Source organism: Scomber japonicus, chromosome 6 (assembly GCF_027409825.1).
Source record: "Scomber japonicus isolate fScoJap1 chromosome 6, fScoJap1.pri, whole genome shotgun sequence".
Taxonomy (NCBI): Eukaryota; Metazoa; Chordata; class Actinopteri; order Scombriformes; family Scombridae; genus Scomber; species Scomber japonicus.
Window position 1 is genome coordinate 33,720,056 of NC_070583.1, and position 19,420 is coordinate 33,739,475.

General features: G+C 44.2%; 1 long non-coding RNA gene across 1 annotated transcript in view; it reads left to right on the forward strand.

The window, feature by feature from the left end:
- The first annotated feature begins 8,787 nt into the window (after positions 1 to 8,787).
- Positions 8,788 to 19,420, forward strand: part of LOC128361037 (uncharacterized) — a 190,427-nt gene continuing 179,794 nt past the window's right edge. The window contains exons 1-2 of the long non-coding RNA XR_008321544.1: positions 8,788 to 8,823; positions 13,673 to 13,711. This is a non-coding gene — a long non-coding RNA (uncharacterized LOC128361037). The remainder of the gene's footprint in view (positions 8,824 to 13,672; positions 13,712 to 19,420) is intronic.

Genomic DNA, 19,420 nt, shown 5'->3' on the forward strand with positions numbered 1-19,420 from the left:
GAAGGAAGGACTGAGGAAAAAACAAAAAAAGCCAAAACAAACCCAGCTGATAACGGCTCGGAGAACTGGTACAAGATGAGGAGCTGAAATCCTGCTAATCTATAATAAAGTATCAAAGAGATTCAGTGTGTCATAAAGACTCAGAGACCCTCAGAGAGCCTCAGAGAGTAATAAAAGCCCATCTCTCCTCTCTCTCTCTCTCTCTCTCTCTACTCTCTCCTAATGTATTAAAACCTAAAACATCAAAAACAAGCACAGATAAGCCTCCTGGAGAAACACTCGCTTTTCATTACACTCCCTCCAAAAAGCTTCAAAAGAGACTCGTAGTTATCATAACGCCTTCAACATTTTTACACTTTATTATATTATATTATATTATATTATATTATATTATATTATATTATATTATTATAGGGAGTACATGAAATTTATACTCAGCTACATTTGAGTAACAACTGTCTCATTTATTAAAGACAGGAAGGTGGCTGTGTTCGAAACTGCATACTACATACTTCTATACTACATACTTCTATACTACATACTACATACTTCTATACTACATACTACATACTTCTATACTACATACTTCTATACTACATACTACATACTTCTATACTACATACTTCTATACTACATACTATATACTTCTATACTACATACTTCTATACTACATACTTCTATACTACATACTTCTATACTACATACTTCTATACTACATACTTCTATACTACATACTTCTATACTACATACTATATACTTCTATACTACATACTACATACTTCTATACTATATACTTCTATACTACATACTTCTATACTACGTACTACAGTACATACTTCTATACTACATACTACAGTACATACTTCTATACTACATACTTCCATACTACATACTACATACTTCTATACTATCCCGAGCAGCGAGAAGTTAGCTGGAAGCTAACCAATCAGAACAGAGTGGGCTTATTGGGAGGCGGGACTTAAAGAGAAAAGAGGTTAAACAGCAGTAAAGAACCAGTATTAGAATAATAAGGATTTTTTCTTTTTAACTGTGGTTAATGCAAACTTTTAATGGAGTCCCAGAATAAAATACAGTTAGAAATTAGCATAATAGCAAATATGTCCTCTTTCTATTGTTAATATAGGAGGATTTAATTCATCTAGAAGCTAAGCTTTGATTTACACTTGACACATTCTTCTTCTTCTTCCTTCCTTCCTTCTTCTTTGTCGCCTTCTTTCTTCTTCTTCTTCTTCTTCCTTCCTTCCTTCCTTCCTTCCTTCCTTCTTCTTCTTCGCTTTCTTTCTTCTTTGTCATCTTCTTTCTTCCTTCTTTCCTTTCTTCTGTCTTCTTTCTTCTTTCTTCTTCCTTCTTCGTCGTCTTCTTCTTCTCCTTCTATTATTACCAGTGAGGTTCTCATATAAACACTAAAGTAGATTTCCTCTCTCTATAATAGTTGTAACTGTTCATACTGACCATGAGAAGATTTCCTCCAAATACACTTACAACATATAATCGGAGCCAATTTTTGAGAAAACAAACATATTTAAAAGGTTTTCTGAAGATAATTTGATTCTTCAGTCGATAAAGTGAATATCTTTAATGTTTGAAGTCTTTTTTAGTCAAAAATTCCCTCTTACCTTTTCAGCTGCTGTGGAAGGATCACAACAACAGAAAAAGTGATTTGCACTAAAAAGACAAACTCTGAATACTTAATGTTATTATTTAGGATGGCTCAAACTTCAGATTAGCGTCAGTTTAACTTTATTTATATTATTGCAGAAGGACGACGATGGATTTTGTTCTTACATTAAAATAACGAGATCTCTGATTGGTCAGTATAAGCAGGAGGAGTGCACGTGTCAATGTTCATTTACACACCTGACCGTTGTTTTTAAGGTGGACTTGATAGATTGTGAAGTTTTAACCTTTAAAGTATTAAAACACAAACAAGAACTCAACTAGTTTGGGTCACAGATGTTCACACGAAGCCATTCCTTCAGGCTGTGTTTGATCAGTGCTGTGTGCTGTGACAGAGCAGCAGCTGATGACCGCAAGCTAAGAGAAGAGAGGGCATAGCTGACAAGTATCCTGACACACACACACACACACACACACACACACACACACACACACACACACACACACACACACACACACACACACACACACACATACACACACACACACACACACGTACGTTTGGCTCTCACACTCACATCAGGTAAAAGCACCTTTAACTAAAGTAGACAGGTAGCCTTTTTACCTCCTACTCACTTTCTCTCTCCACACTTCACACTGTGGACAACAACTTTGACTCACTTTTACACACACACACACACACACACACACACACACACACACACACACACACACACACACACACACACACACACACACACACACAAACCAAAATATCCCAAATCTTACCAAAACAGACCCGAGCATCACAAACATGTGGACAGGTTTTGTTTCTTCGCACACAGCCGAGTGTGTTGGATGTCAGTGCTGCTAACGACAGGAGACGGGTTTGTCTTTCTCTCTCTACACACACACACACACACACACACACACACACACACACACACACACACACACACACACACACACACACACACACACACACACACGAAGGTGCAACCGACCACACTGGACAGGTATCCACTCGCTCGCCCTTTCTGTCATTTCCTCTAAATGTCTAAATGTCTCTCTCTCTCTCTCACACACACACACACACACACATACACACACACACACACACACACACACACACACACACACACACACACACACACACACACACACACACAGGATGATATTTTTGGCCAACAGGAGCTGACAGCAATCTTCTCCTTCCTCCCTCTGCCTTTTCTTACAGGTTTTTTTTTCTTCTGTGTCAGTTTATTTCACTTTAATTAAACTTTATTGGCATTTTTTTTCTGCTACAGAGAAATTCACATAGGAAACACATTTTAGATGTTTATTAAATGTGGGAAACATTCACTGTGGGTTTCAGACGTTTCACATGGCTGAAGAGCTCTGACTACTAAATATTTTTTATTGCTTCACCTTTGTGTCGTCCTCCTGGGTCCAATTGACCCTGTCTGTTTTGACTGTTCCTTCTTTCCTCCCTTCCTTTCCTCCCTCCCTCCCTCCCTCCGTCCTCCTTCCACCCTCCCTCCCTTCCTTTCCTTCCTTCCTCCCTCCCTCCCTCCTTTCCTTCTTCCTTCCTTCCTACAACAGGAAGGTTAATCGTCTCTATAATAAACTTCCTGAAGGCTCATGTGGGACAGATGGTACATTTTACTTTATTCCACATAATAAAAATCCATCTATATAAAACATAAGAAGCAGAAACATACTTCCTATAAGCGTTGGGACTGTGATGACTTTTGCGTCACAGATGTTTTCTCCACAAGCAACAATTACGCGTGTGTGTTGAGATGGAACTGAGAGGCCATCTCCAGCTTCCTGTGCCTTTGGCTTCACATGAAATAGCTGGTTGGTAATTACTGGAATAAACTGTTTCTTGCTCTCCATTCACAACTCAGATGATATTTTTATGTGTCCTTCCTTCCTTCCTTCCTCCCTTCCTTCCTTCCTTCCTTCCTTCCTCTTTCCTCCCTTCCTTTACGTCTTTCCTTCCTTCACTCCCTCCTTCCTCCCTTCCTTTCCATCTTTCCTCCCTCCTTTCCTTCCTTCCTTCCTACCTCCTTTCCTTCCTTCTTCCTTCCTCCCTTCCTTCTTCCCTCCCTCCTTCCTTCCTTCTTCCTCCCTTCCTTCCTTCCTTCCTCCCTCCTTTCCTTCCTTCCTTCCTTCCTCCCTCCTTTCCTTCTTTCTTCCTTCCTCCCTTCTCCCTCCCTTCCTTCCTTCACTCATTCCTTTCTACCTCCTTTCCTTCCTTCTTCCTTCGTCCCTTTCTTCCTCCCTCATTTCCTCCCTTCCTTCCTTCCTTCCTTCCTTCCTTCCTTCCGTCCTCCCTCCTTTCCTTCTTTCTTCCTCCCTTCCTTTCCTTCCTCCTTCCTCCCTCCTTTCCTTCTTCCTCCCTTCCTTCCTTCTCCCTCCCTTCCTTCCTTCACTCCTTCCTTTCTACCTCCTTTCCTTCCTTCCTTCCTTCCTCCCTCCTTTCCTTCTTTCTTCCTCCCTTTCTTCCTCCCTACCTCCTTTCCTCACTCCTTCCTTCCTCCTTCCTCCCTCCTTTCCTTCTTCCTCCCTTCCTCCCTTCTCCCTCCCTTCCTTCCTTCACTCCTTCCTTTCTACCTCCTTTCCTTCCTTCTTCCTTCGTCTCTTCCTTCCTCCCTTTCCCTCCTCCCTTCCTTTCTGTCTTTTTTCCCTCCTTCCTCCCTTTTTCCTTCCTTCCTTCCTCCCTCCCTCCCTCCTTTCCTTTCCTTTCCTTCCTTGCGTCACAGATGTTTTCTCCACAAGCAACAATTACGCGTGTGTGTTGAGATGGAACTGAGAGGCCATCTCCAGCTTCCCGTGCCTTTGGCTGCACATGAAATAGCTGGTTGGTAATTACTGGAATAAACTGTTCCTTGCTCTCCATTCACAACTCAGATGATATTTTTATGTGTGTTTGGATGAAATGACTGCAGGGTAATGACCGCCGTTTCATTATCTCACACTTTATGTGAGCGACGCTGAGTAGAATATGCTTTTGTCGGCCAAACAGAGGGACGGCTGGAGGGTAATCACTAGATTGAAGTGTCTCTTAAGATGCTCGAGCTTGGAAAGTACAAGTTGTGTGTTTTGATATGTTTGGCATTAGACGCTGCATCCAGAAGGGGCCATATTGGATTGTGATGACTTTGGCCCCCCGAACCGTACAGCTGGGAGGGACACGTTGGAGCGGGACGACGTTGGCTCGGCATGCTGCAGCTGGGAGGTAGATTCTGGATGGAGATGTCGCTCTGCAGCAGCCTGTGTGGTCTGTTGCTATGTCATCCAAAGCCAAGACACTTCACCATCTTTACACACAGGATTAGTTAAGTCATGCATGCATAAACACACACACACACACACACACATGCACACACACACACACACACACACACACTGGATGGCCTCCAAACTCATGTGTCTGTCATTCTGTCTTCTCCTCTAAGCTCTATTATACTGGGCTGGCTTCCCTACACTCATCCATTACAACACACCCCTCGTGTAAAAAACTACTCTCCTCCTCTCGGCTGGGAGGCACATGACTAATTAAGATGTTGCTTTATCTCAAAAACTCCCAACCACCATCACTCACTCTTTTTTTTTAACTGTTTCAGGTGTTTTCAGTCGTTTTCTAGTGTAAAATCGTTGTACTCAGCTGGAAAATGGTGTATTTCTCAGTTTGGGTTTGAGTGAGTTATATGAAGGAGTACGAGGTCGACAGGTAAATTGGTGGTAATTGTCTCGTAAACTGTGTAAAAGTGTAAATCAGAGCTTCTAGATGAATTAAATCCTCCTATAATAACAATAGAAAGGAAAACATATATACTATTATGCTAATTTCTAGCTATATATTTTATTCTGGGACTCCATTAAAATAGTTTGCATGAATCATAGTTTTTAAAAAAATCCTTATTTATGTCATACTGGTTCTTTACTGCTGTTTAACCTCTTTTCTCTTTAAGTCCCGCCTCCCAATAAGCTCTCTCTGTTCTGATTGGTTAACTTCCGGAGGCTAGGTCAGGCTATGCTACGTAAACAAAACATGAAACAATCTTCTTAAATCCGTCCGTACATGTTTGAGCTGCCTAATTGATCTGATCTGAAAAAGTTGTGCCACGCAAGACAATTAAAAAGCCTTAGCAACAACCTTAGCAACCAAGGCTATTGAATGGGAAGCCATTTATGGGCATGTGCGACCATCTGACGTCAACTCTGATGAAAAGATAGAAAAAAATTAAATATTACTAATGAAGCTCTAACTTTAAACCAACATCATAAAAGTGAAATCAATCAATCACACTTTATTTATATAACAAGCAGAGTTCAAAGTGCTTTACAGTTAGTTGATTGATAGGATGATAATAAGATGAATTAAAAAAAATCCTCTCTGTTTTACCTCAACACAATAAAGTAGATTATAAGAGACAGTGGTTTCATTTTCTCTATGTGACGTCGGTGTTGAAACTGTGACGTGAATGTGGAGCAAACGGACAGAGCGGTTTCTCAGAGTGGGAGTGATGAGGAACAGGAAAAGGTCAACGACTAACAGCAGGAGAGGGAAACGTCACATGTCGTCTCCGATGGGACGAGAAGCTGTCTGTGTGTGTTTGGAGTGAGATGGAGGTTGTGTGTGTGTGTGTGTGTGTGTGTGTGTGTGTGTTTGGAGTGAGATGGAGGCTGGATTTGAGGTTTTTGGGGGGAGAGGAAGAGCTTGTGTCTGTGTAGTAAGAGTGACTTGTGTAAGGTTTTGTGACTCTCTGAGCAGTGTTCCTTCCTTCCTTCCTTCCTTCCTTCCTTCATTCATTCATTCTTCCCTTTCTTCCTTCAATCCTACCTTCTTTCCCTCCTTCCTTCTGTCCTTCCTTCCTCCCTTCCTTCTGTCCTTCCTTCCTCCCTGAGTCCATTTACACTGGAACCACTGCTACTGTCCCTCCTTGCTTCCTTCCTTCTTTCCCTCCTTTCTCTCCTTTCCTCCTTCCTTTCTTCCTTCCTTCCTTTCTTCCTTCTTCCCTTCCTTCCTTGACTTGAGGACAACAGGAGAGTCAAAACAGTTTATTTAGTTTTTTTCTCCTCTGTAATATTTCACTGTCTCTCCAGTTCAGTCGAGCATTTAACCAACACAATGATCCCTAAATATGATTACGAGCCAACAGTGCTCTGGTTCAACTGGTCAACTTCCAGTGGCCAACAATGCAGGGCAGCAGGTGTGAATGTTTGGCTCCGTTAATGTGAAGCAGGAAGAAAAAAAAGAAAAAAAAAGAAGCTTTGGGAAATGAAATGAAAGATGAGGCCCAACGTTCATCAGCAAAGAGAATTGAGTGTGCTGCCAGCCAGGCGTGTTTCAATTTGAGTTGATTTAAGGTCTAAAGAGCGGCAGAGATCCAGAATGAGAAAGCTATAACACAAACACTTTGAGTTTCATTGCTTTTAAAAGTGAAACATTTATTATGATTACCCATGTGGACACATTGGTACATAAACAGGATCAAGTGGGCTCAGCTGCTATGTGAGATCTACACCAAATATATCAAGGGAGGAAGGGGGGAAGGAAGGAAGAAGGAAGGAAGGTAGGAAAGGAAAGAAAGAAGGGAGGGAGGGAGGGAGGAAGGAATGGAGGGAGGGAGGGAGGAAAGAAGGAAGGTTGGAGGGAGGGAGGAAGTGAGGAAAGAAGGACAGAGGAAAGAAGGAAGGTTGGAGGGAGGGAGAAAGGAAAAGAGGAAGTATAAGGAAAGAAGGACAGAGGAAAGAAGGAAGGTTGGAGGGAGGGAGGAAAGAAGGACAGAGGAAAGAAGGAAGGTTGGAGGGAGGGAGGAAAGAAGGACAGAGGAAAGAAGGAAGGTTGGAGGGAGGGAGAAAGGAAAGAGGAAGTAAGGAAGGAAGGACAGAGGAAAGAAGGAAGATTGGAGGGAGGGAGGAAAGAAGGACAGAGGAAAGAAGGAAGGTTGGAGGGAGGGAGAAAGGAAAAGAGGAAGTAAGAAAAGAAGGAAAGAAGGATAGAGGAAAGAAGGAAGGGAGGAAGTAAGGAAAGAAGGACAGAGGAAAGAAGGAAGGGAGGAAGGGAGGGGAGGAAAGAGGGAAGGGAGGAGTGCGCTGCCAGCCAGGCGTGTTTCAATTTGAGTTGATTTAAGGTCTAAAGAGCGGCAGAGATCCAGAATGAGAAAGCTATAACACAAACACTTTGAGTTTCATTGCTTTTAAAAGTGAAACATTTATTATGATTACCCATGTGGACACATTGGTACATAAACAGGATCAAGTGGGCTCAGCTGCTATGTGAGAACGACACTAAATATATCAAGGGAGGAAGGGGGGAAGGAATAAGAAGGAAGGAAGGTAGGAAAGAAGGAAGGAAGGGAGGAAGGTAGGAAAGGAAAGAAGGGAGGGAGGGAGGGAGGAAGGAAAGGAGGAAGGACAGAGGAAAGAAGGAAGGTTGGAGGGAGGGAGGAAGGAAGGAGGGAGCGAGGAAAGGAAGGAGGGAGAGAGGAAAGGAGGAAGGAAGGAAGGAAGGAAGGGAGTATGGTAGGGGGAGGAAAGAGAGAAGGAGGGAGGGAGGAAAGGAAGGGAGGAAGGAAGGAGGCAGAGAGGAAAGGACAGAAGGGAGGGAGGAAGGGAAGGGAGGAAAAAAGGACAGAAGGAAGGGAGGAAGGGAAGGGAGGAAAGAAGGAGGGAGGGAAAGAGGAAAGAAGGAAAGGAGGAAGTACAGAAAGAAGGACAGAGGAAAGAAGGAAGGGAGGAAGTAAGGAAAGAAGGGCAGAGGAAAGAAGGAAGGGAGGAAGTAAGGAAAGAAGGGCAGAGGAAGGGAGGAAGTAAGGAAAAAAGGATAAAGGAAAGAAGAAAGGAAGGGAGGAAGTAAGGAAAGAAGGACAGAGGAAAGAAGGAAGGGAGGAAGGGAGGGGGAGGAAAGAGGGAAGGGAGGAGTGATTCAATTTGAGTTGATTTAAGGTCTAAAGAGCGGCAGAGATCCAGAATGAGAAAGCTATAACACAAACACTTTGAGTTTCATTGCTTTTAAAAGTGAAACATTTATTATGATTACCCATGTGGACACATTGGTACATACACAGGATCAAGTGGGCTCAGCTGCTACATGAGATCTACACTAAATATATCAAGGGAGGAAGGGGGGAAGGAGGAAGAAGGAAGGAAGGGAGGAAAGAAGGAAGGAAGGTTGGAGGGAGGGAGGGATGAAGTAAGGAAAGAAGAACAGAGGAACCAACATATTGGTACATAAACAGGATCAAGTGGGCTCAGCTGCTATGTGAGAACGACACTAAATATATCAAGGGAGGAAGGAGGAAGAAGGAAGGAAGGAAGGAAAGAAAGAAAGAAAGAAGGGAGGGAGAAAGGAAAAGAGGAAGTAAGGAAAGAAGGAAGGTTGGAGAGAGGGAGAAAGGAAAAAAGGACAGAGGAAAGAAGGAAGGAAGGAAAAGAGGAAAGGAGGAAGTAAGGAAAGAAGGAAGGGAGAGAGGGAGGGAGGAAGGGAGGGAGGGAGGAAGGAAGGAAGGTTGGAGGGAGGAAGGGAGGAAAGAAGGACAGAGGAAAGAAGGAAGGAAGGAAAAGAGGAAGGGAGGAAAGAAGGAAGGTTGGAGGGAGGGAGAAAGGAAAAAAGGACAGAGGAAGGAAGGAAAAGAGGAAAGGAGGAAGTAAGGAAAGAAGGACAGAAGAAAGAGGGAAGGGAGGAGTGGGCTCAGCTGCTATATGACATCTACACCAAATATATCAAGGAAGGAAGAAGGAAGGGAGGGAGGAAGGAAAGAAGGAAGGGAGGAAGTAAGGAAAGAAGGACAGAGGAAAGAAGGAAGGTTGGAGGGAGGGAGGAAGGGAGGAAAGAAGGAAGGTTGGAGGAAGGGAGAAAGGAAAAAAGGAAAGAAGGAAGGAAGGAAAACAGGAAAGGAGGACAGAGGAAAGAAGGAAGGTTGGAGGGAGGGATAAAGGAAAAGAGGAAGGGACGAAGTAAGGAAAAAAGGAAGGGAGGGGGAGGAAAGAAGGAAGGGAGGAAGGGAGGAGTGGGCTCAGCTGCTAGATGAGATCTACACTAAATATATAAGGAAATGATGAATCAGCTGTATCGCTATGGTGACGGTGTGGTGTATCAACATGTTCTTACAGAGGCAAACATCATTTATTTAGTGTTTGAACTGCATAGCAACAAGGCGGTGAGCTGTGAGCTGTGTGCTTCTCCTTCGTGCACAAACATGAATAATAAATATAATAATAACGTAATGTTGAGTCTCAGCCTGAGCTCTGACCTCACTATGACCCTGAACTCATAGTGAACTCCTACCTTCCTCTTCCTCTTCCTCCCTCAGCTTCATAATGTCCTCGGATTCGGTTTCAACTGTAGCTGATACACAACTCTCTCTACTCCAACACCTTTGTTCTTCCTCTCTATTACTGGGGGGCAAAACCAAAGACAGAGTAGGACGCAAATGAGACACAATCTCCCAGAATCTGGAGCGAGCAAGCAAGAGTGCGCTGTGTGCTTTTTTTTCCCCGACATGCACCTCAAATTTTCAAGATGGCGCTGCTCAGATCCTTCCCTCCTACCTCCCTCCCTTCCTTTCTTCCTTCCCTTCCTTCCATCCTTCCTTCCTCCTTTCCTTCCTTTACTCGAGGACAACAGGAGGGTTAAAGATAAAATAGGAGTACCAGACTTGACATAACAAGTCGGCCATCGCTGTGTTTCTTTTTCAGCAGCTTGAACCAATTATCTGGGATCCTGGCGATCTTCCTGCATTGATTTCATTTGAAAGTGAGTTCAAGCTCTCCTTGGTAAACAAACTAAGTTACATAATAGTTGAGATCAGGACAGTAGCACAGCTAATAGCACGGATAATGATGGCAGCAGTGTACGAGCCCTGAGGCAGAGGAAGTCTGGCCAGCGCTCGATGTTTCTTTACCTTCTTCTCCAACTTTAAAGAATAAACTTCCTCCATATTATTTCAATTTCATTACACCGATATAATAATATCATTTAACCTTCCTGTCGTCCTTCTGGGTCAAACTGACCCCGTCTGTTTTCACTGTTCCTTCTTTCCTTCCTCCCTCCCTCCTTCCTACCTTCCTCCTTTCCTTCTTTCTTCCCTTCCTTCCTTCCTTAGGTCCTTCTTTCCTTCCTTCCTTCCTTTCTACCTTCCTTTCCTCTCTCCCTCCTTCCTCCCTCCTTCCTTCTGTCCTCCCTCCTTCCTTCCTTCTTTCCTTCCATCCCTCCCTCCTTCCTTCCTTCCGTCCTCCCTCCTTCCTTTCTTCTTTCCTTCCTTCCATCCTTCCTTCCTTCCTTCCTTCATTCCTCCCTCTTTTCCTTCCTTCCTTCCTTCCTTCCTTTCTACCTTCCTTTCCTCTCTCCCTCCTTCCTCCCTCCTTCCTTCTGTCCTCCCTCCTTCCTTTCTTCTTTCCTTCCATCCTTCCTTCCTTCCTTCCTTCCTTCCTTCATTCCTCCCTCTTTTCCTTCCTTCTTTCCCTCCCTCCCTCCTGCCTTCCTTCCTCCCTTCCTTCCTCCCTCCCTCCCTTCCTTCCTTCCTTCCTTCCTTCCTTCCTTCCTTCCTTCCTTCCTTCCTTCCTTCCTTCCTTCCTTCCTTCCTTCCTTCCTTCCTTCCTTCTTCCTCCCTGCCTCCTTTCCTTCCTTCTTTCTCCCTTACTCCCTCCTTTCCTTCCTTCTTCCTCCCTTCCAAACTTCCTTCCTTGACTCTTGGACAACAGGACAGTTAAATGCTGAAATACAGTAGGAAGTATCTCCCTGAATGCTCCAGTTCCCCTAAAAAATAAAATAAAAGACAAATACTACAAAAATAGTAGAATGATTTATAGTAAGTTAACTTTTTACTCTACTGTATATTCTCATTCAGAATGAACTCATCACAGCCGTCTCCAAATGTCACATCTTTTTTTTGACCCCATCTGTTTTAACTGTTCTTTCCTCCCTTCCTTCCTTCCTTCCTTCTTTCCACCCTACCTACTTTCCTTCCTTCCCTTCCTTTCTTCCTTCCTTCTGTCCTTCTTCCTTCCTTCCTTCCTTCCTTCCTTCCTTCCTTCCTTTCTTCTCTCCCTCCTTCCTCGCTCCTTCCTTCCTTTCCTCTCTCCCTCCTTCCTCGCTCCTTCCTTCCTTCCTTCCGTCCTTCCGTCCCTCCCTCCTACCTTCTGTCCTTCCTCCCTTCCCTCCTCCCACCTACCTACCTTTCTTCCTCCCTCCTTTCCTTCCTTCCTTCCCTCCTTCCCTTCCTTCCTCCCTTCCTCCTTCCCTCCTTCCCTTCCTTCCTTCCTCCCTTCTTTCCTCCTTTCTTTCCTTCCTTCCTTCCTTCCTTCCTTCCTCCTTTCCTTCCTTCTTTCACCCTTGCCCCAGTTCCCCTACAAAATAAAAGAGAAGACAAATACTACAAAAATAGTGGAATGATTTATAGTAAGTTCACTTTTTACTCTACTGTATATATCTCATCACAGCCGTCTCCAAATGTCACATCTTTTATTTTTTCCTCAGCAACATTGTCCCACTTATTTCAGACTGAGCTGAGTTAACCTAGATAGTCTCATCGCAGAGAGAGGCTCTTTGAAACCTTGTGATTCTCTGATAGTTTTGAAACTTCTTTGTATTTGAGCAGGAAGAAAAAAACTGTGCCTGTGATCATAGTGTTGAGCTATTTCTATATTTAACCAATCAAAACCATTGCTTTTTTAAATCTCGCTCTCACTCGTCATTGTGAGTATTATTCAGTCACTGAAAACAGCTGTGACTTCCGTGGTTTGTCTTAGCTTGAGCTCGGAGGAAGTCGATGTTAACTTGTGGCGTTTACCAAAAGAGGGAGGGTCTAATAGTGTTGTAGTCAAGACCAACCGAGACCAGAGAGTACCGGCTGTTTGTCACATATGTTTTACCATATAAAACCAACACAGAGATGATTTCAGGACCATGGACAGCGCTCGCAGGTCAAGCTCTTTCCAGCTATTTTAACAGAGCAGAGAAGAGAGTGACTTCCCTTCCTTCCTTCCTTCCCTCCCTCCTTTCCTTCCTTCATCCCTCCTTTCCTTTTTTCCCTCCTTCCTTCCTTCCTTCCTGCCTTTCTTCCTTCCTTCCTCCCTCCTTCCCTTCCTTCCTTCCCTCCCTCCTTCCATCTTTCCTTCCCTCCCTCCTTCCATCTTTCCTTCCCTCCTTCCTTCTGTCCTTCCCTCCCTCCCTCCCTCCCTCCCTCCGTCCTTCCTCCTTTCCTTCATTCTTCCTCCCTCCCTCCCTCCTTTCCTTCCTTCTTCCTCCTTTCCAAACTTCCTTTCTTCCAGTCTGAGACCGAGACAAGACCAAGAACCTCAAAAAATGGTCTCGAGACCAAAACCGATCTCGTCTACTACAACACTAGGATCTAATTTAAGAGGTTGTGTTGCATTCTGGGATATGTAGGATTCAGTGTTTATGGAGTTGGATTTACTACAGATTATAGTGTCTGTTAAATCTATCTCCTGTCTTTTCACATGTCCCCCAATTTAATGGTGGCTCAGTCCTAAATCACCAGAGTCGCCTTTCAAGTCGAACTGTAATTCAACCAGACGAGACTTCACCACTCAAATATGAAATGAACACGATTTATTAGGAAAGTTTTGTTCCTGTGAGATGAGCAAGACAGACAATTAGGAAATGGACCGTTTTATGAATGAGCAGAGAGGCAATTGAATGTCTGAATTGGTGCAGTGGTTGGATGAGTGTGATGAAGTGGGAAGTAAGGAGAGACGGGATCAGAGAGAAATTAAAGCATGACTGAACCCAGCTCAGACTTTATGGATGAAAGGAAAAGAGGAAGGGAGAAAGAAAAAGAGGAAGGGAGAAAGGAACGAAAGAAGGACATAGGAAAGAAGGAAGGGAGGAAGGACAGAATGAAAAAAGAAAGGAGGGAGGGAGGAAGGTAGGTTGGAGGAAAGAAAGAGAGAAGGAGAGAAGGAAGAAGACAGGAAGGTAGGGACGAAAGGAAAGAAGGGAGGAAGGTAGGAAGGAAAGAATGAAAGGAGGGAGGGAGAAAGAAAAAGAGGAAGGGAGAAAGGAAGGAAAGAAGGACAGAGGAAAGAAGGAAGGTAGGTTGGAGGAAAGAAAGAGAGGAAGGAAGGGGGGAAGGAAGGAAGGACAGAAGGAAGAAAGAAAAGGGGATAGAGGGAGGAAACAGAGAGGAAGGAAAGAAAGAGAGAAGGAAGAAGGAAGGAAGTTAGGTTGGAGGAAAGAAAGAGAGGAGGGAAGGAAGAAAGGAGGAAGGAAGGAAGGAGGGAGGGTGGAAACAGAGAGGAAGGAAAGAAAGAGAAGGAGGGAGAAAGGACAGAAGGAAGGAAGGAAGAAAGGGAGGAAAGAAGGACAAAATGTAGGTTAATACTTTACTTGCATAACACTGTAGCTGATTCTCTTCTCTTCGCCTCCTGAAGCACTCTGAGCTTTTCGGGGAGTAGAAGTCGTCACCGTGGAGATTGTTCTTTTATAGTGAACTCTGGAAGACCAGACCCAGTGGCCTAAAAAAAAAAACCCAGGCAGTTTACTGACTCTACTGTTATTGAGCGGGCTCATCAGAGAGCGCGGTGCCTTCAGGCTCAGGTTTGTATCTGGGGTGAGATCTGTGGTTGGGAAGGAGAGAAAGTTGAGTTTCACAGCACAGAGGAGGAGGGGGGGGGGGGGGGGGGGGATCGGGGCAGCGAGCCGGCTGCAGGACGGAGCAGAGAAGATAAAGAACATTAGATTTAACCCACTAGGGACTAAACTCATATCAGCCTCTAGCTTTGACTACATTATATTATTATTATACTCTATATCTTCATTTGTTTTAGTGCTTTTAATGTTCGAAATTCAGTTGTGTATTAACCCTCCTGTTGTCCTCGAGTCAAGGAAGGAAGGAAGGAAGGAAGGAGAGGAGGGAAGGAAGGGAGGGAGGTATGAAAGAAGGAAGGAAAGAAGGGAGAGAGGGAGGAAGGAAAGGAGGATGAAAGGAAGGAAGGCAGGGAGGAAGGAAGAATGAAGGAAGGAAGGGAGGAAGGAAGAGGGAAGGTAGGAAAGGAGGAAAGAAGGAAGGGAGGAAAGAAGGTAGGAGGGAGGGAGGGAAGTAGGGAGCGAGGGAGAAAGGAAAAGAGGAAGGAAGGAAAGACGGACAGAGGAAAGAAGGAAGGAAGGAAATTGAGAAGGAGGGAGGAAGGACAGACGGAAGGAAGGGAGGAAAGAAGGAACAGTCAAAACAGACAGGGTCAGTTTGACCCGGGAGGACGACAGGAAGGATAATAGTGAGAGGGGGTAGGGGTAGCGAGCCGGCTGCAGGACGGAGCAGAGAAGATAAAGAACATTAGATTTAACCCACTAGGGACTAAACTCATATCAGCCTCTAGCTTTGACTACATTATATACTCTATATCTTATTTATGAATTCAGGGCTTCTTCTAAACATGGAGGCGAGCTGTCTGTGTGTTGACTGATTTGTTTTAGTGCTGTGTTCATTTTCTTTTATTTGTTTAATGTTCAAAATTATTATAGTTAATATAATCGCAAATGTACTTACTTAATAATACATTGAATTATGTATTAACCCTTGAGTCAAGGAAGGAAGGGAGAGAGGAAAGGAGGAAAGGAAAGAAGGAAGGGAGGGAGGGAGGAAGGAAGGATGGAAGGGAGGAAGGAACAAGGAAGGAAAGGAGGAAGGAAGGAAAGAAGAAGGGAGGGAGAAAAAGGAGGGAGGGAGGGAGAAAAGGAAAGAAGGAAGGGAGGGAAGGAGGAACGGAAGAAGGAAGAAAAGGAGGAAGGAAGGTAGGAAAGGAGAAAGGAGGAAGGAAGGGAGGAAGGAAAGACAGAGGAAGGGAGGAAAGAAGGAAAGAGGGAGGGAGGGAGGGAGAAAAGAAAAGAAAAGAAGAAGGGAGGAAGGAAGGAAAGGAGGAAGGTAGGGAAGGAGGAAAGAAGGAAGGGGGGAAGGAATGACGGAGGATAGAAGGAAGGAAGGAAGGAAAGGAGGAAAGAAGGAAGGAAAGGAAAGAAGAGAGGGAGGAAGGAAGGACAGGAGGAAGGAGGGAATGTAGGAAAGAAGAAAGGAAAGGAAAGAAGGCTCTAGCTTTGACTACATTATATACTCTATATCTTATTTATGAATTCAGGGCTTCTTCCAAACAGAGAGGCGAGCTGTCTGTGATTTGTTTTAGTGCTGAATTCATTTTCTTTTATTTGTTTAATGTTCGAAATTATTAAATTAAATATTTAATAATACATTAAATTGTGTTTTAACCCTCCTGTTGTCCTCGACAACAGGAGGGAGGAAGGAAGGTAGGAAAGGAGGAAGGGAGGAAAGGAAGGAAGGGAGGGAGGGAGGAAGGAAGGAAGGAAAGGAGGAAGGAAGGAAAGAAGAAGGGAGGGAGAAAAAGAAGGAAGGAGGGAGGGAGGGAGAAAAGGAAAGAAGGAAGGGAGGGAAGGAGGAACGGAAGAAGGAAGAAAAGGAGGAAGGAAGGTAGGAAAGGAGATAGAAGGAAGAAAAGGAGGAAGGAAGGGAGGAAGGAAAGACAGAGGAAGGGAGGAAAGGAGGAAGGAGGGAGGGAGGGAAGGAGGGAGGGAGGGAGGAAAGGAGGGAGGGAGGGAGGGAGGGAGAAAAGAAAAGAAAAAGGGAGGAAAGAGGAAAGAAGGAAGGGGGGAAGGAATGACAGAGGATAGAAGGGAGGAAGGAAAGGAAAGAAGGGAGGAAGGAAGGAAGGAAAGGAGGAAGGAAGGACAGAGGAAAGAAGAAAAGAAGGAAGGTGGGGGAGGAAATAGAAAGGGAGGAAAGAAAGAGAGAAGGAGGGAGGAAGGAAGGAAAGAAGGAAAGAAGGAACAGTCAAAACAGGAGGACGACAGGAAGTATAAGAGTGTATATAAATCAACATCTATGACTAACCCATGACTTATTATACTGAGACAGTCTGTGTAGTATTATTATAAAATGACTGAATACTGTATATATAAATATTAAAAACTAGTTGTGATGTTTTAAAAGGTATTACGTGATATGAAGAAGCAGAGTAAACATCAGTTATCCTCGTCGGGTTGGGAGCCTGAAGACAGTTCATCATCTCTGACAGGAAGACAGGAAGTGAAGTTACCTGGAGGAAGAGGCACGTCGGACGAGATGGACAACATGATGAAATGTTAGTTCTCTCAGTGCAGCGTCAGAAACATGACGGGAAGTTATTTAGGGAGAGAAACGGTTCTTTGGTTTTGTAAACTGGAGTCAGACAAACAATAATCTGGAGTCTCAGCGGGAGAGGAAGAGTAAAGCGTGTCAGTACGACTCAGAAAGAGGAAGTGAAGAAAAAAAACACAGATTCATTATTATTTCTATATTTATCCTTCCTGTTGTCTTCACGGGTCAAGTTGACCCCGTCTGTTTTGACTCTTCCTTCCTTCCTTCCTTCCTTCCTTCCTTCCTTCCTTCCTTCATTCATTCATTCATTCCTTCCATCTGTACTTCCTCCCTACGTCCTTCTCTCTTTCTTTCCTTCCTTCTTTCCTTTTATCCGTCCTTCCTTCTTTCCTCTGTCCTTCTTTTTTTCCTTCCTCCCTTCTTCTTTTCTTTTCTCCCTTCCTTCCTCCCTCCTCTCTCCATTCCTCCTACCTTCCTTCCTTCCTTCCTCCCTTCCTCCTTTCCTTCCTTCCTTCCTTCCTTTCATGTCCTTCCTTCCTCCCTTCCTTATTTCCTCCCTCCCTCCTGTCCTTCCTCCTTCCTCCCTTCCTTCCTTCACTGGCGGACAACAGGAGGGTCATAGTAAGAGCATTTGGAGAGGAGGTAGGTGATCGATACTATAGAGCCTAGTGTTCATAATAACCCATCGATGGTTTCTAGCCAGACATCCCAGAAGCTTACATATACTTTTTTGATCAGTTGTTATTGATTGAAATCTCTTCAGCGTCTCCAGTATGTTTTGTTTTGTGCTGTTGGGAGCAGCGTGAGTCGTCTTAAAGCCAAGCTGGACTTTTATTATTTTACTTTACATCAGTCTTTGTTGATCTGTGACTGCTGGGTGTTTAACATTTCATCTGCTTCTTTAGATTGTTCAAACATCTACAGGTCAGAGAAAAGTGATTTATTTGGCCATGCACTGTTCAAATAGCTCGGTTCTCCTCCTGTGGGGGAAAAAGCACAAAGTAACATATTGATTGGGATTGACACCAGCCTTGTGTTTATTTCATTACCTACTGTAGATCTGTGAAGAGTTATGCAAATGTTTTGATGCTAATTATTAAAGAAAAACTTTCAGGTTCAGCAAATATATTTTCTGGACGGCTGGATTTTGCCCACAGGCTGCTGTTTGCTTCTTATCCTTATTTAACCTCCTGTTGTGTTCGAGTCAAGGGAGGAAGGGAGTAAAGGAAAGAAGGCAGGGAGGGGGGAAGGAAGGAAGGAAGGAGAGAGAGAGAGAGAAAGTAAGAACGACAGAAGGAAGAAAGGGGGATGGAGGACGGAAGGAAGGAAGGGAGGAAAGGACATAAGGAAGGTAGGAGGAGGGAGGGAGGAAAGAAGTAAGGAAGGAAGGTAGGAGGGAGGGAGGGAGGGAGGGAGGAAAGAAGGGAGGAGGGAGGGAGGAAAGAAGGAAGGAAGTAAGGACAGAGGAAAGAAGGTAGGGGGGAGGAAGGACAAAAGAAGGAAGAAAGGAGATGGAGGAAGGGAAGAAAGAGAAGAAGGAAAGAAGGAGAGAAGGAGAGAGGAAGCACAGATGGAAGGAAGGAAGGAAGGAGAGAGAAAGTAAGGAACGACAGAAGGAAGAAAGGGGGATGGAGGACGGAAGGAAGGAAGGGAGGAAAGGAAATAAGGAAGGGAGGAAGGAAGGATGGAGGAAAGAAGTAAGAAAGGAAGGTAGGAGGGAGGGAGGGAGGGAGGAAAGAAGGGAGGAGGGAGGGAGGAAGAAGGAAGGAAGTAAGGACAGAGGAAAGAAGGTAGGGGGGGAGGAAGGACAAAAGAAGGAAGAAAGGGAGATGGAGGAAGGGAAGAAAGAGAAGAAGGAAAGAAGGAGAGAGGAAGCACAGATGGAAGGAAGGAAGGAACAGTCAAAACAGATGGGTCAATTTGACCCGGGAGCACGACAGGAAGGTTAAATAAATGATTTGGTATTATTTGAGTATATAATTTAGTCTGTAACCACTGACGGTCTGAGGTGAAAGTAGTAGAATAATTGTTTTAATTAAAGTAGCACTTGTTGGACTGTGTTGCCGTGGCGATCACATGATATTATGATTCAAATATGTCCCGCTTAATTACAGAAGAAGAATCATAGACTGTATAAAAGAAATGGACGTAACATCTGTGACGTCACCCATTGGTTTGTGGACTGCTGCTCAGAAGACAATAGTTTCTAATCTGGGCAGCACCATCTTGAAAATTTCAGGTGCATGCTGGGAAAAATAAAAACACGGATTCTACTTATATGGGCATGAGGCGGGGCCATGGGCGGAGCGGGGAGGTTGCTATGTTTGCGAGGGCTGGATCTCGAAGACATTGGTCAGTCAATCATGTTTTATAATTCATGCAATGGTTCAAAGGTTAACCTTCGTATCGTCCTTTCCTCCTTCCTCCTTCCTTCTTTCCTTCCTTCAATCTGTCCTTCTTCCCTCCCTCCTTTTTTCCTTCCTCCCTTCCTCCTTTCCTTCCTTCTTCCTTCCTTCTTCCTTCCTTCCTCCCTTCCTTCTTTCCTTTCCACCCTTCCTTCCTCCCTCCGTTCCTTCTTTCCTCCTTTCCTTCCATCTTCCTTCCTCCCTCCTTTCCTTCCCCTCCTTTCCTTCCTTCTTCCCTCCTTTCCTTCCCTCCTT